The sequence below is a fragment of the Pseudopipra pipra genome, chromosome W (assembly GCF_036250125.1).
Source record: "Pseudopipra pipra isolate bDixPip1 chromosome W, bDixPip1.hap1, whole genome shotgun sequence".
NCBI classification, from domain to species: domain Eukaryota; kingdom Metazoa; phylum Chordata; class Aves; order Passeriformes; family Pipridae; genus Pseudopipra; species Pseudopipra pipra.
In genome coordinates, this window is record NC_087580.1 from 46,443,302 (window position 1) to 46,467,625 (window position 24,324).

Sequence of the window (24,324 nt, forward strand, 5' to 3'; positions counted from 1 at the left end):
GTAAGCACATAGCACTTACCTTGGCCAGTCTGTGGCAGTTTGATATAATCAACCTGCCATGCCTCTCCATACTTATACTTATCCCATTGTCCACCATACCACAGGGGCTTCAGTCTTTTCGCCTGCTTAATAGCGGCACAGGTTTCACAATCATGGATAACCTCAGAAATGATATCCATGGTTAAATCCACCCCTCGGTCTCGTGCCCATCTGTGGGTGGCATCTCGGCCCTGATGACTGGAAGCATCATGGGCCCATCGAGCTAGGAACAACTCTCCCTTCTGCTGCCAGTCTAGGTCTACTTGTGACACTCCTATCTGTGCAGCTCGGTCTGCTTCTCTGTTGTTATCGTGTTCTTCATTAGCTCACTTCTTGGACACATGGGCATCTACATGGTGGACTCTCACATTCAGACTCTTCGCTCTGGCAGCGATGTCCTGCCACAAGTCAGCAGCCCAGATGGGTTTTCCTCCACGCCTCCAGTTCATCTTCTTCCATCGGTCTAACCATCCCCATAGGGCATTGACTATCATCCACGAGTCGGCGTAGAGGTAGAGCCTTGACCATCCTTGTCGTTAGGCAATGTCCAGGGCCAATTGGACCGTTTTGAGTTCCGCAAATTGACTCGACTCGCCTTGACCCTCAGCAGCTTCTGCCACTCGTCGGGTGGGACTCCAAACGGCTGCTTTCCACTTACGGTTCCTTCCTACAATATGGCAAGAACCATCAGTGAAAAGGACATAACGCCTTTCTTCATCTGGCAGCTGATCAAATGGCAGAGCTTCTTCAGGGGGCACCTTCCCTTTGAACATCCAATTCAGGACTGGTAGTCGGGGTGCTAGGAGGAGTGGTGTTTCAGTGCCAACCACTTCTAAGGCTGCTTGTATGCCTTCATAGGCCGCCAGAATTTCCTTTTCCACAGGAGTGTAGTTGGCTTCAGAACCCCTGTAGCTTCAGCTCCAGAAGCCAAGTGGTCACCCTCGTGTCTTACCAGGCACCTTTTGCCAGAGGCTCCAGGAGGGACCTTTATCTCCAGCTGCAGTGTAAAGTACGTTCTTACCGTCTGGTCCCGTCCGAACTGGTCCAAGAGCCACAGCATGTGCAATCTCTTGCTTGATCTGTTTGAATGCCTGCTGCTGTTCAGGACCCCATTGAAAGGTATTCTTTTTACGGGTCACGAAGTGAAGAGGGCTCACGATCTGGTTATACTCAGGGATGTGCATTCTCCAGAAGCCTATGGCCCCCAGGAAAGCTTGCGTCTCCTTCTTGTTGGTCGGCAAAGCCATGGCTACAATCTTATTGATGACATCTGTTGGTATCTGGTGCCGTCCATCTTGCCATTTCACCCCTAGGAACTGGATCTCTCTGGCAGGTCCCTTGATCTTATTCTTCTTGATGGCGAAACCGACATCAAGAAGAATCTGGATGAATTTCTCTCCTTTCTCGAAAACTTCTGCTGTGTCCCCCCATACAATGATGTCATCAATGTACTGGATATGTTCTGGGGCCTTGCCCTTCTCCAGTGTGGCCTGAATCAGTCCATGGCAGATGGTTGGACTGTGCTTCCACTCCTGGGGCAGTCGGTTCCACGTGTACTGCACACCTCTCCAAGTGAAAGCAAACTGCAGCCTGCACTCTGCTGCTAAGGGAATGGAGAAAAATGCATTGGCGATGTCAATGGTGGCATACCACTTCACTGTCTTGGACTCCAGCTCATACTGGAGATCCAACATGTCTGGTACAGCAGCACGCAATGGTGGCGTGACTTCATTCAAGCCACGATAGTCCACCGTCAGTCTCCATTCGCCATCGGACTTACATACAGGCCAAATGGGGCTATTGAAGGGTGTGTTCTACTAACCACCCCTTGGCTTTCCAACTTGCGAATCATCTTATGGATGGGGATCACAGCATCTCGATTCATCCAGTACTGTCGCCTATGCACTGTCTTAGTGGTTGTTGGCACTCGCTGGTCCTCGACTCGCAGTAATCCTACAACAGAAGGATCTTCTGAGAGGCCAGGCAGGGCAGATAATCGTTTAGATTCCTCTTTAGTCACTGCGGCTATACCGAAAGCCCATCGGTACCCCTTCGGGTCCTTAAAGTATCCTCTTCTGAGGTAATCCATGCCAAGAATGCAAGGGGTTTCTGGCCCCGTCACAATGGAATGTTTTTCCCATTGGTCTCCTGTCAGGCTTATTTCAGCCTCTACCACCGACAGCTTTTGAGACCCTCCTGTCACCCCAGAAATTGAAACAGTCTCTGTGCTCACATGTCCCGAGGGCATTAATGTACACTGTGCACCGGTATCTATTAAAGCTTGGTATCTCTGAGGATCCGACGTGCCAGGCCATTGAACCCACACAGTCCAGTAAACTCTGTTATCTTTCTTGTCCCTCTCCTTCTCCTGGCAGAAGGCAGGGCCCCTCTATTGGTTCTGGTCAGAGCATGCACCATCAGATCTTTGCTTCGGCTTGTCAGAGGCTTTCTTGTCATCCTGGAAACGGACTACAATCTTCCTGCATCTCTTTCGAAGAAATCTGCATCTACTACGTAGATGACTTTCTTATCAGCTTCCTTGCATTTTAGTTCTCTCACCCTGGCCTCAAGTCTGGAAGTAGGTTCACCATCCCACTTCCTCATGTTTTCTCCGTGGGTGCGCAGATAGGACCACAGTTCACTGCGCTTAGATTTATGATTAAGGTTTTCGCTCCTTCTGTGTTTGACGGAAGGAGATTGCAAGCAAGACTGGGACCAAGATCGAGATCGTGGTCGAGACCGGTCTGCTGATCTGTCTCTGTAGCATCTGTCCCTGTAGCATCTGTCCCTGTGGTCTCTGTAGTCATCTTCATATTCAGAGCGCCCGTAAGGCTCCTCTCAGGTCTTCGTCTGTAACTAGAATCAAAATAGTCTCTAGAAAACTCATTCTTAGATTCTACTGCTTCTTCCAGATGTCGTAGAACTGTACACAGCGTGCCCACAAGTGTTTCTTGTGTGTTTGGAAGCATTATTCCTTCCAAGGTATGAACATATGATGCAGGAGCACCCTGGATTATCTTCTTCCACATGGGCATTGTGCAAGTGACACCCTCTGGGTCATCAGCGACGGGATCGTATTGAGCGTCATCATACATGACTTCCAACAATGCCAATTCTCTTAGGTACTGGACGGTGTCTTCTACCTTGGTCCACTTCCTCATGGAGTACGGTAAATAGTCTTTAAATGGAAACCTTTGTCTCCCACTTAAGACAAGTCGCGCCCAAAAACTGAGGTCGGGTATTGCCTCTGCAATTGAGTGATCAAGTTCACGGTTTGCAGAGATGGATGCTAGTTTTTCTGCTTCAGCAGTTGATAATATGTGACCTCTAGCCCCACGGACTCAGCATCGGAGCAACCACGCTAGAATTCACTCACCAGGTAGAGTGTAATCTTTTTGTAAGTCCCCGAGTTCTGCTGGGGTCATTGACCATGAAACTGCAGTTTCCGCTTTCGGGGGTTTTACTACTTGTAGAGGTAGAAGTGGAGTTTTGACACTGGTATCAGTATCAGTCCCCTCTCCATTATCTTCTGACTTGCTTTGATCTCCATCTGGTCGTAGGCTTAAACTGTCGGGCACCGATACCCACGACTTCCTTGTCACTACAGGGGTGAGAGGTATCTCAGGTGGTGTAGTCTGAGTTCCGCTTTCAGTGCATGTAGTAGAGGTGGCGCTGGTCTCAGGTGGCAGGGTTTGAGTTTCCGCCTCAGCCTTAGCCTTCCAAGCATAGTCCACAGCAGCTCGATAGGCACTCACCAGGCCCCAGTACAAAGCAAAAAACTGTGTATTTGGGTCCTTGTGAGAAAAACACCCTTCTGCCAAACGACGTGCCATCTCGTCAGGATCGAACACTTGCTCTGGTGTGAAGTCCCAACTAATGGGAGGTGTCACGCGCCCTACCAATCTACCAAAATTTGACCAGATTCCTTGCCATCCAGAGACTGGTTTTCTCAAGGCCCTTCCCAAAGTTCCAGCAAATCCCTTTGAGTTTCGGCCTTTCCTGCAACAAGGAAAGCAGTACCACACCACCTTTCCAATGTTAAACAGCACTTCCATGGTTTTTAGGAATAGTGGAACTGTTGCCAAACAATTTAGGTAAGGATTGGGGCCAATTCTGATCCTAGGGACCTTGGTCACTAGGCCTTTGATGTCACAATTAAGGAAAGGCAGATATTGGTAGATGCCTTCTGGGTTAGTTTTCACTGGATACCCAGAAATATATATAAAAATGGCCAAAATAACCAAGAAAATGAATAAAAAGGCCATGTTTACATATTTTTCTTTGTTACCAAACAAGGCTATGTTTATATAAACAAAAGGTTCTTGGCAGCTCTCCTGGTAGTGTTCCCAAACAATGGTCAGTATTTACATCAACTTGGCTCCCTTCCCAGACTTGTTCCCAAACAATCGTGGCAAACCAAAACAAACCGGGCGGAAACACCAGATAAGGTGATATGGTTTGAAGCTGGCTCCCTGCCAAGTCTCCAAACCTTACCACAAGAAGTGTCGTCGCCCCCCCCCCCAAACCTCAGGGAGAAGAGGGAAAGAAAAAAACAACCAAGAAAACCGAAACAAGAGAGAGACAGCTAAAGCAATATATATAAATATATTTACACTTGTATTACAGTTATATACAATTGAAATATATATACAATTTTACAGGGAAAAGGGAAAGGGAAGGGGAAAGGGAAGAAAAGGAACAAAACCAAAATAAAATATATATATATCCCAATCAGTAGCCCAAGATCTAGCAACTAAAAGAATTAGCAAAAGACTATCTTACTATTCTCCTTGGGAAAACGGAGAGTTACGCTGGAACGATCGCCGGCAACCTCCGTCTCCCAAGGTCAACAAGGCCTTACCAGGCCTCGCTCCCCAACACGACAGACTCAACAGCAGGGAACCTGCACCTCCAAGCCTCCGGAGGGAAAGAGAGGGTGAAGGTCTCTCGTCCTTTCTTCTTATACCCCAGCTTACGTAAAAATCGTAGGGAATACTGGGTAAATCTGGGCACTTCCTTGGCTACAAACTGTTTACCAAGGAAGGCCTAGACCAAACTACCACACATGAACTTCTTTGTGTCATGAATTTACAGTTCTTACCTTTAAATGGAAATAAGATATTAATTGATATAGGTTGCTCCAACAGCATAGTTACATATGACAGGTTTGGTGTTTTACTGTATAGAGATTTTCAGTGTTTTTAAAAATATTTGTATTGATGACTTTTTTTCCTGGTAGTCATATTTTTAAAGCATTTTATTTTATTGTTAATAACAATTGTTAATTGTTAATAACAAGTACTGGCATTTGTATTTTTTCTCGGCTCAATATGCTGATAATCCAGTAATACTTATATCTACTTATATTCTAACATCCCTAATTTGTTTGCTAAGCTGCTATTTCTCAATACCAATAGTTTCAAAAGAAAAAAATGTCTTGGTGTAGTGGGTTTCTGTGGTTGGGTTTTGGTACTGGGGGGGCTACAGGGATGGATTCTGTTAGAAGCTTCTAGAAGCTTCCCCTGTCCCGTGGAGCCAATGCCAGTTGGCTCCAGGACGGATTTTCTTCCGCTGGCCAAGGCCAAGACAATTAGGAGCAATAGTAACGCCTCTGGGATAACATATTTAAGAACAGAAGATTGTTGCGCAGAAGAAAATTCCAGCCAGGGAAGAGCTGAGTGAGAACATGGGAACAACAAGGTAGACACCAAGGTCAGTGCAGAAGGAGGGGCAGGAGGTGCTCCAGGCGCTGGAACTGTGGCCCCTGTGGCCCATGGTGAAGACTATGGTGAAGCAGACTGTCCCCCTGCAGCCCATGGAGGACCATTGCGGTGCAGAGACCCACCTGCAGCCCATGGAGGAGCCCATGCTGGAACAGGTGGATGCATGAAGGAGGCTGTGACCTCATGGGAGGTCACAAAGATTATATTTATAAACAAGTGAGTAATGGTAAAATTTATGGCAAAAGTTGCTGAGTTATGCTTTTGTTAGTTTAAACTATAATACTAAAAATAAATACGAGACTGTCAGATTTTGCACCTATCAGTGCCCTGATAAGCCTCAAAACAGAGAGGTATTTTTCTTGACAAACATGTTAAAAATACCTATAATTCGCCCTGCATTCTTGATGGACAGGTAAACATTTTAGAAATTTAAAATTATGCATTTGAAACATGTAAATCTGACTTTCAGCACAGATGGATATTTCATGCTCAGTATAGTTTTTCTACCAAGAAAGAATCAAAGACCAAGACAAAAAAATATTATTTAATTACTAATAATGTATTTTTCTCTGTAACAGTACAATTTAGTTTTCTAAATATTGTCTAGGTAAATGTCATGAAATTAAAGAAAAGGGTAACCAGTTTTACATTTTGCACTTTCTCCATATGACTGAAATTAAGAAAATCATTATTAAATGGAGAGAAGTTCGGGTCCTCAGAGAAGGAAAAAGGGGAGAAGAATATATTTCATTTAAAAAAATGATGTTGCTAATAGTAATCGGATACTTCAGTGTGGTCATGACATTCTATAGACTGAGGTAATTAAAAAGAGCATACTTATCTCAAACAAGGTGGGAAAAAAGTCTGAATAATTTATAGCAGATCTAGTAAACTACCTTTTCTTAACACACAGCAAGATTTAGATAGAACATATCTTTTAGAACTCAAACCACAACATAAAGTTGTTAAGATCCTTTGACCCAACTCCTGTACCATTTGGGAGTGTACCATGGAAAAGTGACATTCAGTGAAAACTCTGCTTCATAATAGTCTGGTTGTCTCAGGGGGTTAAAGGTATAGTCAAAAGAAAAATCCTCACGAGGAATGCTATAGCGTCCTGCAGATAGAACTTGAAAATTACCTGATATGGAGGTCCTATTCCCTCTAATGAAAACCCAAGCCATTCCATCCTTCTTGGCAGGCAAAGTGAAGTCCATTTTGGGGTGAAAAGCACTGCAGACTCTCCAGCCCTGGAAGTCTTCTACTGTTTGGTCATAATATACAAAATAAGTGTTGTTTATCCCTATGTATTCATTTCAGAGCATTCAATATCTTTACCATATGCCTCCACTACCAAGTGTTGGGCTTTCCATTCCAAAAATATCTTATCACGGAATCCCCAAATGGTAAGGAGGAAAACATATGGCTGTTTCACTCTCTGGATCTTGTTCAGATTAAGGGTTATATTAATAGGTGTCACAAAGAATTTTAGACTTTGCTCTGAAGGAATGTAACAGGGAAGGGACTAAGCCAAGGGGAAAACACAGGTTCGAGAGATTCTGGTACGTGAATAAACCAAACACCGTTGCTAGTTGGCAAAAATAATAGCTATTTATTAGGAAAAGGTGGCAAACAAGGAAAAAGGGAGAAAACAAAACAGGCGCCTGAGGGAAAAGGATTGGGGTGGAGGAAAAAGTGCATAAAAGACCCTAGGAAGAAGGCTTCCCCCCATACTCACCAAGGTATCACCTGTAAACAAGTCTTACCCATCCTAACCAATAATGAAATCTCTCTGCAGCAGCTGCGGGTTCATGGGGGGTGGCAGGCTCCCACTTCAAGCAGGCATCCCCGCTGAAAGCAACTTGGTCCATCGTGAAGAGCCGCCCCCCAAGAAGCGTCTCTGCTTTTTATAAAGTTTTTTGAGAGCACCTGCCCCGGAGAGGTGTGGCCAGCACCGCCCCGTCAGGGCTCTGAATCCCACCCCTTCTGTTATGTAAGTGCACCCCTCCTGCGCGTGCGTGAGCACCTTGGAAAGTCCCCCACGCAGGCGCAGTGATTTGGGGGGGGTCTTCCCAAATGAGTCTGTGGGCTTACTTCATCACCTTCCTCATCACTTTGTCCTCCAACTGCCCCTGACGAGCAATTGACCAATCACAACAGACCAATTAAAAAAGTTTACACAGAAGCTCTCCCTCCAAGGCCAAGTTCACTGCTTTATCAGAAGACTTGGCAGGAGAAAGCATAAACTAACTGCAGGTGGCTAGGGCCAAACACAGACCAAAAAGTAACATCCCAACTTCGTCCCAATACAAGGAAGTAGGAAGGGATATACAGATACCTTGGTCTGTCTGATTTCATATGTGTATGAAACCCTGTATGAGCTCCCAAGCTAAATTCAGGGAGGAATCTTTACTACCCATTGTGGCATACAGAGAGAAGACACGAATGGTCCTGTCGTAAGGCAGAAATTGTGTGAACAATTTCTATTGCATTTCTGAGATTTTTCTGTGTGTTTTACCTTGGCATGGCTGGGTGCAGACAGTAAAAAAAATACTGCGCCACTAATATGGCTGCAGGCCTTGTGCCAAGGTGAAGGAGGAGTTCTTTTGGCAAGAAAACAAGTTTTATGGACACCTGCAATTATCCAATTAGTGCTGTACACCACAGTATGTTTTCCTTATGTAACCAATGTAGTGTGAACAAGAAACTAAGCATCATGAGCAATATATAAACTGTCTTTCTCCTAATAAACCTGACATTTTGCTTGATCACATTGATCTAAGAGCACTCTGTCCATTCCCTTCCATCGACATGGCCCAAAACAATGCTTGAGGCAAACCTGTATACATATTGCAAAACTATGGAGACAAAATGCATGCAAACAATCACTGCAGTGAAGAACAGTGTAACTCTTCAGTCCTGTTGCCACATCATCTTCTCATGGAACACCTGTAAGAGAAGAGAGAAAAGAAAACTTGGTCCCACTTGAATTGGTTTGAAAAGAAGGAACTATCCATCTGGTATTAATCTTCTCTGTCATGGGCATCTATGGCTACTGATGTGTACATGTTCCAGGGGTCTTTAAGACCAGCAGAACTTCCCCGATAATTGGCAGGTCTACCAATACTGGCTGACATGGGAAATGTAAGGGGTTCCAGGGATCGTCAGTCCCTTTTGTCCTAGTTAGAACAGCTGGGACCAGTTCATCACTGTATGGGTGTAACCCAAAACTGTGTATTCTATAGCCTTCCATGCCATTTCCCAGAAACTGGTATCAATAGACTATTTACACCTTCTGTCCAGAGCAGCCTGACTCTTCAGGCTATAAACTAGGTGTTAAGAGGCCTGCGAGATAGGAGGGTGCCTCCCTGTCCTCACACTCTTTTGTGAAACTCCCCGCCCTGAGGGAAGTACTGAGCATTCCTGCCTGAACAGGAGAATATATAATCTTGGAGTCTTGAAACTTTTGGAACCACTCATGGGATCCAGAGGAAGACTGCAGATCACCGCTCTCAACCAAACTGCAGACCACCACTCTCAACTAGACTGCAGACCACCACTCTCGACTGGACTGCAATCACCACTCTTGACCAGACTGCAACAGCACTCTCACCAACTGTTTTCCCCCTCTCCTTTTGTTTTGGACTCAGGGGGCCCAAAGAACCCCACTCTGTTCATGCCCCAGGGTGCTGGGTTATACATTTGGGTTTTGTGGGTTAAAACCAATTGTTTGTCTGTATAATGGTACTTATTGTATTATTTTATTAAATTGTTATTCTGACTTATAATCTCTCTTTTGAGTTGAGTTCATTTCCCCTGCTGGTTTACCTTTAAACCAGCACACCTTTGTTTCCAGAAGGGGTAGTTGGTACTTTAGGGCAAAAGGCCAAAAATCATGGACATCCATTTACTCCCCACTGGTCATTGACTTTGGTCATAGTGTCCCAAAGTTGGTCAGGCCACTTTGAATCCTGAGGTCTCAAAAACCATTACAGGAGACCATTTGTCCTTTCTACTATCCCATTGGGGGTGTGGAACACTCACAGTATTCCTTCAGTTTTTGCCCACTCTTGTACTATTCCTGCTGTGAAGTGACTGCCAATATCTGATTGTATTGATTTTGGTTTAGGCAGGGAACTGAACCATAACCTTAACCCTTTGTACTGGTTTTAACACCAGCAGGAAATTAAACTCCAAATAAGTCACTCCCATTCCCCTGTCCCTTCCAGTAAGGAAGGGACAAAAAAAAAGAAAGACTATGGGTTGAGATAACTTTACTAAAAGCACAAAGCCGTGGAATAAGACACACACAATAACAACAGCAGTATTAATAGCAAAAGTATACAAAAAGAAAAGGTGTTTTACCCACAAAGAGGTTTTCACCACCAGGAACAAGATGGCAGGCACTCCCCATAGGTCAGGTCCATGTATTCCCAGACAAAGGCAATATGGCAAGCATTCCAACGCATTGCCCATGTTGTCATCAGGAGCAAAGGCAATATGGTGGAGGAGCTCCCACGGCTAGCATTTCCCACCCCCCAGTCCAAAACCAATGAGAAACAATTACAAACAAACCCTCCTAAAGCTAGGTCATTCAAGTAGGGTCGCACAGACACTCTGCTGGGCTCAGTTCTGTGCAGGTGCCTCCGGCACTTCTAACACTCTATCCCATTGTGCAGTCACCCTCACCAGTCCTTTCCTCCCTGATGGTGCTTTCAGTTCAGCACTATGGTCAATTCGTGTTTTCACGCTGTCCCTTTCAGCACCACAATCAATAGCCACGCTCCAGAAAAAAAAATGGGCGGGGGAACCAGCGGGGCAGCAGAGGGACTGAGTCCACAGGGGTTGATGCCCACACCTCCTAGAGGGAGGCAAAATGTCTGACTTCCAGCAAGGGCACTCAGGTTTTTATGCTGAAACCATGCCCCTCAGTGGTGATATGGGTGATATAGAATAACAACTTGGTCACATCCACACAGCACTAAACTCCACCCTCTCTCTGTAACTAAGACACCCCTTCACAGTACTTTCCCCTGTGGTCTGTGCTACTGCTTCAGCCCTCACCAAACCTGATACTACTTCAACTCCTATCAACACATATTGTTTTCCTCCTGATTTGTTAAAAGGACCAATGTAGTAGACCTGCCAAGTTCCCCACAACCCATTTTGGATCTTGCAATTTTCAGAATTTTTTCCCACTTCTCTTTTTGCCATACCAGCATGCTATGTACCTCCCATTGGTTTTCTTTCCCAAAAAGGGAGGCACTAAGTGCACCCCTTAAAAACTGCATAGGAGTCTGTATAAACAAAGACCAGTTCCTTATTATCCAAATTCCTCACAATCACACTCCAGACTGCTGTTAACTCTCCCACCTGAGCACTGCCCTCCCCCTCTGTTGCAATCTGATCTCCAGTGTCAACATGCAAGGCTACTGTCCTGTATTTCCAAGTCTTCCCCTCCCTCTTAGAGGAGGCATCTGTAAACCAGACATTCTGTAAATCAGAGGTATAAGGAGGTGCAGGTTTAATGGGGGAAAGGGAAGGGGCCTCTTACGGCTTAATCTGCATGGGCTCTTGTATAGAGAGAGCTTTAGGTGGCCCTTCCTCCACACTTTGAATGTGGCAATAATGCTCCATCTTCACATACCACTTCCTGATAGTCTCCCTTTGTGCCACCCCGACGGCGGGGGGGGGGGGGGGGGGGGGGGGGGGGGGGGGGTTGTACCTGAGATAACTGTCTTAAGGACCTTTGATGCCTCAGAGCTTTTTGGTTTTTTTAACTTTTGTAGATTTTAGAAGTAGTTGTGAAGTGAATGTAGATTTTAATGTAGCTGTAAAATATGCCACCCTTTAGCACAGTAGTTTACACATTTACCCAACCCTATTACCCCATTTCATATCTAACTTTCTAAATTCCTTAGCTTGTTTAGACTTCCCTCAAGGTAGGCCTTCTTTCTGTTTAAGAACATTTGCACCCTGGCTTGAACAACAAGATACATCATAGTCAAAGCATCCTTCAAAACCCAGAACTTTGGAGGAGCTCCAAGGATTGGTCCTGCTGTGACGAAGAGGAAGATGGGGAAGAGGGGGTCCCAGAGCCCCTAACTCAGTTTCCAGAGGGGTGTGCCAGGAGGAGGATCTGGGAGGTGGACAAATCTGGGATTGGATGGACCTTATTATAAAATCATAGAACCACTGTCTAGAGGGAGGCGAGCGTCATGTGTATTCCCTGGGCCTCAGGCCTGAGATTAAAGGACCTACTCTCTTTATCTTATACACTAAATTGGCCTGGAGTCTTTTTCTCTGTGGTCTCTTAAGGCAACACCTTCAAGGGGCCTTGCAGTATTATTATCTGCTCTCTCACAATTTTATCTGCTTCCTGTAAGGCCAAGTTCACCACAAACCATCAAACTCTTTTCCCATATGGAATACCACTTTTCAGCATCCTTAAAACTGCATGAGTGAAATTGGATCAGGACAGTGGGACCCTCTGGTCCACGCTGCCACACATGACTCAACAGTCCATTGTAGCTGAGAGAATGCTGAAACTGAAACCAGTACACTGTTGAAAGCTCAACAAAGTATTTATTACAAAGAGGTGGCCAACAAAATGAGAACTTGAGAGAGAGGAAAGAGGAGGGAAATAAGCCCTCAGTACAACACCCCACTCACTCAGGTGTTACTGTTGCCTTAAGAGACCGCAGAAAACGGGACTCTGAGCCAACTTAGTGTATAAGATAAGATAAAGAGAGTAGGTCCTTTAATTTCAGGCCTGAGGCCCACAGGAATACACATGATGTGTCTCCCGTGTCCAGGAGTGTAATGGTTTTGAGTTTAGGCCTTCCTTCCTGGTTGCCAGGAAGGAAGGAAGGAAGGAAGTATTCCATCCTATTCCTTTATGTAATCCAACATATAAATAGACGGAGAGAGAAGCCTCTTCCTCTCTTCCCTTCTGGTGGTTCTGGAGGCACGGGTTCCCTGCTGTTGGTTCTGTTGTGCAGGGGAGTGAGGCCTGGTGAGGCCTTGTGGACCTTGGGAGGCAGAGGGTGCTGGCGGTCATTCAACGCAATTTCTGTTGTCCCAAGGAAAGTAGTAAAATATTAGAATAGAATCATAGAATCGATTGGGTTGGAAAAGACCTCCGAGATCATCGAGTCCAACCCTTGGTCCAAATCCAACTAGATCATGGCACTCAGTGCCACGTCCAATCTGCGTTTAAAAATCTCCAGGGATGGTGAATCCACCACCTCTCTGGGTAGCCCATTCCAATGCCTGATTACTCTCTCTGTAAAGAATTTTCTCCTGATATCCAACTTAAATTTCCCCTGGCGCAGCTTAAGCCCGTGCCCCCTTGTCCTATTGCTGAGTGCCTGAGAGAAGAGACCAACCCCCACCTGGCTAGAACTTCCCTTCAGGTAGTTATAGACGGTGATGAGGTCACCTCTGAGCCTCCTCTTCTCCAGGCTAAACAACCCCAGCTCCCTCAGCCTCTCCCCATAGGACTTATGCTCCAGTCCCTTCACCAGCCTTGTTGCTCTTCTCTGGACCTGCTCCAGCACCTCAATATCCTTCCTGAACTGAGGGGCCCAGAACTGAACACAATACTCCAGGTGTGGCCTCACCAACGCAGAGTACAGGGGAAGGATCACTTCCCTGGTCCTGATGGCCACGCTATTTTTGATACAGGACAAGATCCCATTGGCCTTCTTGGCCACCTGGGCACACTGTTGGCTCATGTTGAGCTTCCTGTCAATTAGTACCCCCAGGTCCCTTTCTGCCTGGCTGCTTTCCAGACACTCTGTGCCCAGTCTGTAGCGCTGCAGGGGGTTGTCGTGGCCAAAGTGCAGGACCCGGCACTTGGCTTTATTGAACTTCATCCCATTGGAATCAGCCCATCTCTCAAGTCTATCCAGATCCCTCTGCAGAGCCCTCCTGCCTTCCAGCAGGTCGACACTCCCTCCCAATTTGGTGTCATCAGCAAATTTGCTACTTCTTTAGTTTGATAGATCCTGAGTTTTTGATTGTGCATATCTATTTTGGTTTTGTCTTTTTTTTTCCCCTTCCCTTTCCCTTTCCCTTTTGAGATTGTATATAGTATTTCAACTGTATATAACTGTACTATATGTAAATACATATATATTTTAATATAGTCCAGCTAGCCTGGATTTTTTTCATAGTTTTTTTTCTCTTTTGCTCTTTGCCAGAGGTTTTTGTGCTGGGTCTTGGGGACTTGGCGGGGAGCCAAATCAAAATTTAGACAAGGAGGTTTCACAATTTAAGGTATTATTCCATCCAATCCCAGCACCTCCCCCTGGCACACTCCTCTGGAAATTGAGGCAGGGGGCTCTGGGACCACCTCTTCAACATCCTCCTCTTCATCACAGCACATTCAGTCCTTGGAGTTCCTCCAAAGTTCTGGGCTTGAAGGTCACTTTGCCTGTGTGGTATCTTGTTGTCCAGGCCAGGGTGCAGGTGTTCTTAAACAGAATGAAGGCCTACCTTGAGGGAAGTCTAAACAAGCTAACGGAATTTTGAGGGAGTGATATGGAATGGGGTAACAGTGTTGGGTTAATGTGTAAACTACTGTGCTAAGGGTAAGGGATATAATACAGCTACATTAAAATCTACAAAAAGCTAAAAATCCCCAAATCCATAGGCATCATTACTTATGAGGTTGTCTTACCGACCCCAGAATGCCTAGAATTCCCCATAGCAGAAGCTGCATCCTCAGAGTGTCGGCAGGCTTACAAGATAGCAGGTGTCCCTGCAAAAAGCAACATTGTCCTCCATGTGAAGCTTGAGTTCACTCCCAGCACGAGTTATCTGCTTTTTTATACAATTAACCTTACGTCTACCTGGGGAGGTGTGGCCAGCACCGCCCACCCAGAGGCCTTTGTTCCCTCCCCCGTTATGTAAGTGGCACCCCTTTTGAGCATGCGTGTGTACATTGGAATTTCCCTGCGCCTGCGTGCTACACCTTGAGGGGTCTTTTCTAAATGAGTCTGGGGGCTTACTTCATCATCTTCCTCTTCACTTTCTCCTTCAAATGCCCTTGGAGGGCCGTCAGCCAATAGTGAGGCCTCAATTAATTTCAGTTTATACAAGATGCTTCCTTCAAGGACAAAGTTCTCATTTATCAGTGCTTGTTTTCACATAACTTGGCAGGAAAAGAACAGACTCTCACAGGTGGCTGGGCCAAACACTGACCAAATGTAGCAGCATCTAATTAAGCACGAATACAGCCCCATTCTGCCCCCCGACACGCCCCTTTGGGAATTGGGTCTGGGGATGTTTGGGACCCCTTCTTCATCATCTTCATCTTCTTCAAAGCACGTACAGTCCTTGGAGTTCCTCCAAAGTTCTGGGATTGAAGCACTGAAATGCTATCAGGATTGGGTGGTGTATGGTTTAAGACATGGTATTCCAAAAGCAGTAAATTGGTCAAAAATGTATGAGGTGAAGCAAGACAAGAATGAATCCCAAACAGACTGAAAGACGTCATATGATAGTATACAGATGTGGACATCGATTCATACCTTGGGAAAAAACACTTGGTCTATTTGTTCATAGGTCAGTCTGCAGATGATATAAGGAAAAAGTTGCAAAAGGCAGGTGCGAAGAAAGATATTGGTGAGTTATTGGATATAGCTTGGATGGTGTATTGAAACAGGGATCAGAAAGGCAAGGCAAAAGTGCTGGAGCTGGAGGCAGATGACTGCCACACACCCCACAAAGGCAAACACAATGCCCACCCCAAGTGTTGTAAATGCAATTGCCAGCATGATAAGGGGAACGATCAGTGTTCTTTCTGCAAAAAGAAAGGGCACTGGAGAAGGGATTGTCCAGATTTGAAGGGAAGTGGAAACCCAGTCCCTCAACTGGCTGTGGACCAGGATGGACAGGGTGTCTGAAGGGGACTGGAGGATTCTTCCCCAGCAGAACTTCTGGTTGTAGCTAAGCTGGGGGGAGAAGAAGTTGAATTCTTGGTTGATACAGGCACAGCATATTCTATGTTAAATACTTTGGAAGGGAAACTGAGACATGATACTGTAGCGGTGGTTGGTGCTACAGGGGTAAGCAAAACAAGGCCTTTCTTTAAACCTTTGAGATTTAAATTGGGAAAGCACTGGGTAACTGTATTAGGGAGGATTCGAGCATACTGAAATCTTGAAACCATGACACCATTGGAAGCTCAACAAAACTGAAATTTATTACCAAGAGGTGCCCAACAAAACGAACAAACTCAAAAGGGAAGAAGGAGGAGAGAAATAAGCTCCCAGTACGACCTTCCCAGTCACCCAGCTGTTGCCCATAAAGTTATCTTACCAACCTAGCATGCCTATAATTACCAATAGCAGAAGCCACATCCTTGGAAAGTCAGTAAGTTCACAAATTGGCAGGCGTCCCTGCCAAAAGGCAACGTTGTCCTTGATGTGAAGCTAGCTCCCTTTCAAACAAGAGCTATCTGCTTTTTATACAATTAACTGAGTGACCTCAACCTAGGCAGGTGTGGCCAGTACCGCCCAGCCAGAGGCCCTCAGTCCCACCCCCTTGGTTCTGTAAGTGCATCTTTTCTGAGCATGCGTGGCTTTCCCTGCGCCTGCGAACTGCACTCAGGGGGGTCTTTTTTTAATTGAGTCTGGGGGCATTACTTCATCATCTCCTCTTCAGTCTCTCCTTCACATGTCCTTGGACATTAGCCAATCACAGAACACCAATTAAATATAGCTTATACAAAAACTCCCTTCAAGGACAAAGTTCCCGTTTTATCAGTGCTTGTTTTCTCATAACTTGGCAGGGAAAGAACAAAACTTTTACAGCTGACTGGGCCAAACACAGACCAAAAGTATCAGCGTAATTAACCCCTGATACAGTAACCCATCAATTCCTCTATATGCCAAACTCTCCTAAGCCTTTACTGGGTAGGGATCTATTGGAGAAATTAGAAGCTGAAATTAAATTCAGGAAGGGGGGGGGGGATAACAGTCATGATTCCTAACACTAAATATATTGAGGCAGCGGCCTTTTTCATACAGGAGAACCACGGAGAGATCCCTGCAGAGGTTGAGAATGCTGTCATCCCCATAGTGTGGGCTAGCACTTGTCCTGGGAGGTCCAAACAAGAAGAACCTGTAAGTGTCACACTCAAACCAGGAGCAACACCGACAAGACAAAAACAATACCCCTTGAAGCTAGAAAGCCGTAAAGGATTAGGACCCCTAATTGAAAAGTTTCTTAAATTTGGGTTGTTAGTAGAATGTGAATCTAAATACAATACCCCCATCCTACCGGTATGTCACAGGTTTACTTGTTCTAAAAAAAGCAAGTGGGAATTTTTATTCTTTCCCCTGCATCCTTATGAAAGAGGGATGTTGAACGAGGGAGGGGAAGGGTGGTTCTTTTGGCTGGGGTGATTGACACACACAAAAGAACTAACTAGCAGACTGGTTGTCAGAAGACTGTGGGGGGGAGGTGAGTTGTTTTTTCCCTCTCTTCAGGAAACGCAGGCACTTCACTTTTGCCCTGACTAAGGGAGGGTGTGTGTTGGAGGGGTCTGAGGTTCACTTTGTTTTTGGCCTGGTCATCTGGCTGCTTCTGGCCCCGGTTTGCCTCCGTTTTCCTGCGCCCTGTTCTGCCCCCAGACCTGCTCGGATTTCATCAGAGAGGTTTGACCCATCTGCAGAGGAACCTTCTGGGGAGGAGGTCGCTGTTTCCCTCCTCCACTCCTTTGTTGACAGTGGCTTGTGCTCATCGACGAAGGGGGGAGAAATCCCATCCACAGTCAGCAGCAGACAGTGAGTTTCGTGGGAAGAACCCCCTTATTCCCCTCCCTTTTCCCCTTCCCCTTCTTGGTGGGGGGGGAAGATCCTCATTTTCAGCTTCTCCCACGCACCAGGGCCCTAAGCGGTGACCACCAGAGCCCAACAGCGCCCCCTGCTGGCCGTGGTTAGAATTGTACCAAAAGGCAGAAAGTACTGATCTGTTTCCTTTTTGAAGGGGACTTTTAGTACAGGATTATTGTTTGGTTGTTTTTGTGTTCTTTTATTGTTCTGTCAATACATATATATTGTATAATAAAGAGCTGTTATTTTTTCCTTTCTCCATACTTCCTCAATTGGAGCCTCCTAATTTTGGATTTACAATTGCTTAGAGGGAGGAGCTTGGTCTTCCTCATAACTCATCCTTCTTAGCAAAACACTTCAGTCTCAATAAACTGAGACACGATAAAAAAGGCTGATGGTAAAAGCTCTTGATTGGTCCAGGATCCTAGGGCAATCAACAGAATAACAGAGGATATACAGCCAGTAGTGGCCAACCCCTATACCTTATTGACCACATTAACAGATGATTTAGGGTGGTTTACTGTGCTGGATCTCAAGGATGCCACCTTCTGCATTCCTGTGCATAAGGACAGTCAAGAGCTTTTTGCTTTTGAATGGGAAAATCCTGAGACAGGGAGAACTCAACTCACCTGGGTGGTTCTACCCCAGGGCTACAAGAACAGTCTATATTTGGAAACCAGCTGGCAAAAGAACTGTAGGACTGGAGAAGGCGGCAGCCAGAAGGAGTTGTCCTGCAGTATGTGAACGATACTATTTGCTACCAAAAGTCGGGACAAGTGCATCCAGCTCACTGTAAGTCTTTTAAACTTTTTGGGACTAAGTGGGTATAGAGTCTCAAAAGAAAAGGCACAAGATTGCAAAGGAAATAATCATCTATTTGGGACTTGAGATCTATCATGGACATTGACGGCTCAGCACAGACCAGAAAGAAGCCATCTGTCGTCTTCCAGAGCCCCACACCGTACGAGAAATGCAGGCTTTCCTAGGAATGGTTAGATGGTGTCACCTGTGGATCCCTAACTATGGGTTACTAGTCAAACCCCTACATGGAGCACTAAAAGCGGCCAGGGAAGGAGTCGTGACGTGGACAGACGAAAACAGAGCTGCATTTAGACAGCTGAAACAATCTTTAATGTCAGCTCCAGCATTGGGACTACCAGACCTAACTAAGCCTTTTGAACTGTTCACATATGAGCAACTAAATGTTGCTCTGGGGGTGCTGTCACAGACCCTGGGAAACCAGCGAACAGCTGTGGCTTACTTCTCCAAACAGCTAGACAGGCTTAGCCAAGGGTGGCCCGGGTGTTTGAGAACTGTAGCAGCAACTGTTATCCTGATCCAGGAGGCCCGAAAATTCACCCTTAGGCAGCGCATTGTCGTGTATGTACCCCATGCAGTCCAAACTGTGCTTGAGCAAAAGGGGGGCCACTCGTTGTCCCCTAGCAGAATGCTTAAATACCAAGATGTGTTGTTGGAACAGGATGATGTTACCCTGAAAACATCTATTGTAAATCCTGCTATGTTTCTGTCCTCAACATTGACTGACAGTGTGCCTGAGCATGACTTTTTGCAGACCATCAAGGAGGCCTATTCCAGCAGACCAGACCTAAAGGACATGCCTCTGGAAAACCCAGATTGGGAACTGTACACGGATGGAAGCAGCTTCATGCAGGATGGTAAGAGAATGACAGGGTATGCAGTGACAACCAAGGATGAGGTAATCGAGGCGAAGGCCTTGCCAGCGGATGTATCATCCCAAAAGGCGGAACTGATTGCACTGACAAGCTCTAGAACTGAACCACCTGACCAGTAGGACCCACGCTGGTGGCTACCCCTGCAGCCCCTGTGCCAGCAGGAGCAGGCCCTGGCGGTCCCACGGCCACTGTGCTGACAGCTATGCTGGCAGGAGCAGCATCTGCTGTGTCTGCTCTGGCAGCACCCACTCTCGAAGCACCCGCGGCTGTGGGGGGAAGCGGCGGGTCCTCTGAGCCCATAGAAGTTGACGAATATAATGTATTGGATGATATAAGGTTGTTCCTGTGAGAGCAGAAGCTAATTAACCATCCCCATAAACAGAGTAGCCTTGAGAAGCCCGGAGTTGACTGGAAAGATGATAAGCAGGATGGAATGTGCAAGGACAGGGATGTTGGCTGTGTTCACAATTGCAGGTGTTGGTACTCTGGTGTTTTGTAAAAATTATGTTTACAGGAAGTGTGTGGGAAAATGTGGGTTAGCTGCCTCAATAAAGGAGGCTGCTGCGCTTACACGGCAGACAACTCTTATCTCAACTCTGTGTGTGTGCGTGTCTGCTTTTTCTATCGACCAAACCTAACCAGTATGATAGATACCCCGCGACATATGGTGCCCTGTGGAGGCCCAGGAAATGACTGATGAGTATTGCCCGTTTCATGTGAGGTATCACGACGGGAGGCAGCTGAACTGCGGGTCGAGGCGCAGTGAGGTTTGGTGCTCAGGAAGCTGATAGCAGCGGGGGCTGCCGCAAAGGATCCAGATCCGTTGTTTCTGACACCTGGAAGGCACAAGTTTATCTCCTACACTTGGAAGGCACAGGCAACCTGGGAGGCACAAGTGTATCTGCTGCACTTGGAAGGCACAGGTAACCTGGAAGGCACAAGTGTATCTGTCACTTGGAAGGCAGAGATGAGCTCCTAAGAACTTTTTCTAGGCACTATAGGGCAGACCATGAGTGCGGATGAAAGGCGCGTGTTTGCTGCTTGGAATGCTTTATTACGGCGTTGTGGTATTAAACACGACAATACTAAGTTACGTCGTTTGTTACTTTGGTGCCATCGGGCTGGGAGAGAGGCCATGGTGCCTACTGCTTTTAGCATTTCTGTGATGCCACCAGCTGATGCTAAAGAAAAAAACTCAGGAGCAGTTAATCGAGAGTGAGATAAGGAAAGGGTTTAATTTGTGCCAAGGCATAGATGTTACAAGACGGGTGCACCGGCTGTGCCTGAGATGTTACATTTTATAATACTATCTATCCAATTCCAAGTGTTTCCACCCCGTAGCCTTTGCTCTGGTCTGCCCCGGGCCCACCCCTTGGGAATTGGGTTTGGGGACTTTTTGGGACCACCTCTTCATCACCATCACCATCTTCAGAGCACAAAGGGTACACGGTCACCCAGTTCTTGACTGTGTTCTGTTGTTCAGGCCAAGATATGAGTGTTCTCTAAACAGCATAGGCCTTGCCTAACCCTAAACATTTCTACTGAATTCAGGGGTAGAATTGATATGGGGAGCATGGAATGGGGTAGGAGGGTTGAGGAATGTGTAAACTAAAGGGTGCTAAAGGGTGAGGAATACAATATAACTACTTCTAAAATCTAATTCTACTATAATTATATATAAAGCTTATAAAAATTAGCAAAATCAAAAAAAAACCTAAAAGGCCCTTAAGGCAGCAGATCCCCCTTAAGAGACTGGACAAAACCAAAAGGTCTTGTCCAATCTCTACTACTTGCACCTACAACAACTATAACATCGGTATATGCAGTGAGCTATTATACTAACACTAAGTATGTACATCACTAAAAGAAACAGTTGTCTCATCCATGTCCAATTCGGTAACCATGAAGTGAGTTTGTGGAGGACATCTCCTAAACCCAGGGAGAAATCACCCAGAGATATTTGGTGCAAGATTTTGGTTTGATTTTGAATTGCGGCCAAATCATTATTAATTCTACCATTCTGGTCTATGTAAGAGCAGCAACTGGTGTTGATGACTTTACACACGCCTCCCTATGAGGCTAGCAAGAAATTGAGGGCCATTCAATTTTGTATTACTTCGAGACAAACTCTGGAATTGTTCTTTTAGGGTTTCAATTGCATCTGAAGTATGATCTTGAATGTTTTCCATGACAGCCGAAATGTTAACAATTGCTTTTTCCAATTCGCTTACTCCTAGAGATGGGACCAAGGCTCTGACTATGCTGTGGAAAATTGTCAGGCGCTCAATAAGGGGATTGTTAGTTCTTTTCACTCTTTTTGGATAGGTTTTATCCCATTCTTGTTCATCAATTGGGTCGAGAATTGTTATATTTGGGATTACTGCCCCTAGGGCGCAGGCCCGATCTTTATCAAGGGGCAAAACTTTCCAGGCCTCCTTTTGACAAATCCAGTACCATCCTGAACCCTGGGGAGGAATTAGTCTCAAAGGGAACTGCGCCATCCCTGCAACAATTTCTGGGTTTATCCCTTCTTTTGAATTGTTTTTATCACAGTAGGGGGGAAGAATGATTTTTCCTGTAGCATTTACAATCATGCAGGGAACAATATCCTGATTAGAAATCACATTACTTAGGGCCACCGGATAATAAGCCTCTGTAACTGGCTTCCAGGTTCCTGGGAAATTTATCATAGACTTACCAAAGTTTGCCCCATTTAGTAAAATGCCAATTAGGGGCCAGTCACTATCCTCATCATCAATTGCTGGTACTTGTGTACAAGTCCAGCATTCAGTTTTCCAAAGAATTTTAGACACATTTTGGACTAGGGCCACATGCAATTTTTGATCCCAAACTCGGTTCATAGTTACCGGTTGCACGAACAGAATACACAGCAAAAACAGTCTATGCCATATCATCTTCGTCAGTGTCCGGTTCTAATTGGCTGGTTGTTTCGGGAGCTGGTGCTCTTTTGACTCTGGAATAGTGAAACCAGGGTTCTTTGCCAGCAACTTTGATGGCAGTGAGGGAAGTCAGCAGGACTTGGTATGGTCCTCTCCACTTGGCTCACAAGGGGTCACTGTTCCACCACTTGACGTAGACCAAGTCTCCTGGCTGGAATGGATGAGCAGGGGTGTCCGGTCCTATGGGTCTGGATAACTCGATGACCTTCTGGAGCGTCTGTAAAGTAAAGCCTAAAGCAATCAAATATTTTTGTAAATCAGCTTTCCCTCTCATGTGTACGTCTCCTGGTATGTGTGGTGCCTGATATGGTCTTCCATACAGTATTTCATATGGACTTATATTATCCCTCCGCCTTGGTTGGATATGAATTCTCAGCAGAGCTAGTGGCAAAGCCTGAACCCATGACATAGATGTTTCTTGACAAATTTTGCTAATTTGCATTTTCAGAGTACCATTCATTCGTTCAACTTTGCCACTAGCTTGAGGTCTATAGGGAGTATGTAAGTCCCAGACAATTCCCAGGATGCAGCATACTTCTTTCACTATTGTCGCAATAAAATGTGTTCCTCTATCTGATGACATTCCTAGAGGAACCCCAAATCTTGGAATTATGTGGTTAAGCAAAGCTTTTACCACTTCCCTCGCTGTGTTAGTACGACGGGTATGCTTCAGGCCATCCACTGAAAGTGTCAACCAACACAAATATGTATTTATACCCCCCCCATGATGGTAACTCAGCAAAATCTATTTGCCAGTAATCTCCAGGTTGGTCTCCAGCCTTTGTTACCCCTAGTACCACTCTCTTTGTTGTATCTGGGTTGTTTCACTTACAGATTTCACACTTACTTACTATGGACTGCACAACTTCAGTCATACCTGTCCCTATTACTGTTTTCTTTAGATGTTTTAGAAGGTTTTCTGTTCCCCAGTGGGTAGCCTCATGTTCCTGTTGAGCTATTTCTCTAAGGAGCGGTGGTGGAACTATAACCTGTCCTGTAGGGGTAACAGCCCACCCACCTTCCTTGATCTCAGCTTTTAGTGATTTGATTAACTGATTGTCTTTCTCATCATATTTAGGGGTGTACTTTGTCAAATCAATTTCTTTTTGTGGTACTATTGCCAGGATGCCTTTTTCTGCAGCCCCTTTTGCTGCTTGATCAGCAAAATAATTTCCCAACTCGGGAGTTGTTTTCCCCTTTTGGTGGGCTCTACAGTGCATAATAACTACCTCTTCCGGTTTCCAAATACTCTGCAGGAGTGCATGGATTTGGTCTGCATGCTTGACTCCACTGCCTTGGGCAGTTAATAGCCCTCTCTCTTTCCAGATGGCTCCGTGGGCATGTACAACACTGAATGCATATTTTGAGTCAGTCCAGATATTTACCTTCTTTCCTTCGCTCAGTTCCAAAGCTCTTGTCAGTGTGATTAGTTCTGCCTTTTGGGATGACACATCCGCTGGCAAGGCCTTTGCCTCGATCACTTCATCTCTGGTCAACACTGCATACCCTGTGAAGTGCTTACCGTCTTGCATGAAGCTGCTTCCATGCATATACAGTTCCCAGTCTGCATTTTCCAGAGGCACATCTTTCAGGTCTGGTCTGCTGGAATAAGTTTCCTCTGTAGTCTGTAAACAGTCATGCTTGGGGAGAGTGTCGGTTAATCTTGAGGACAGAAACATAGCTGGGTTTACAATAGATGTTGTTTTCAAAGTAATATCATCCTGTTCCAGCAACACAACCTGGTACTTAAGCATTCTGCTGGGGGACAGCCAGTGACCTCCCTTCTGTTCAAGCACAGCTTGAACTGCATGGGGTACATACAGGGTGATGTGCTGCCCAAGGGTGAGCTTCCGGGCCTCTTCTATCAGGATAACAGTTGCTGCAACAGCTCGCAAGCACCCTGGCCACCCTTGGCTAACACTGTCCAGCTGTTTAGAGAAATAAGCCACAGCTCTTCGTTGGCTTCCCAGAGTTTGCGATAATACCCCCAGAGCAACATTCAACTGCTCATGTGTGAACAGTTCAAAAGGTTTAGTTAAATCCGGTAATCCTAGTGCTGGAGCTG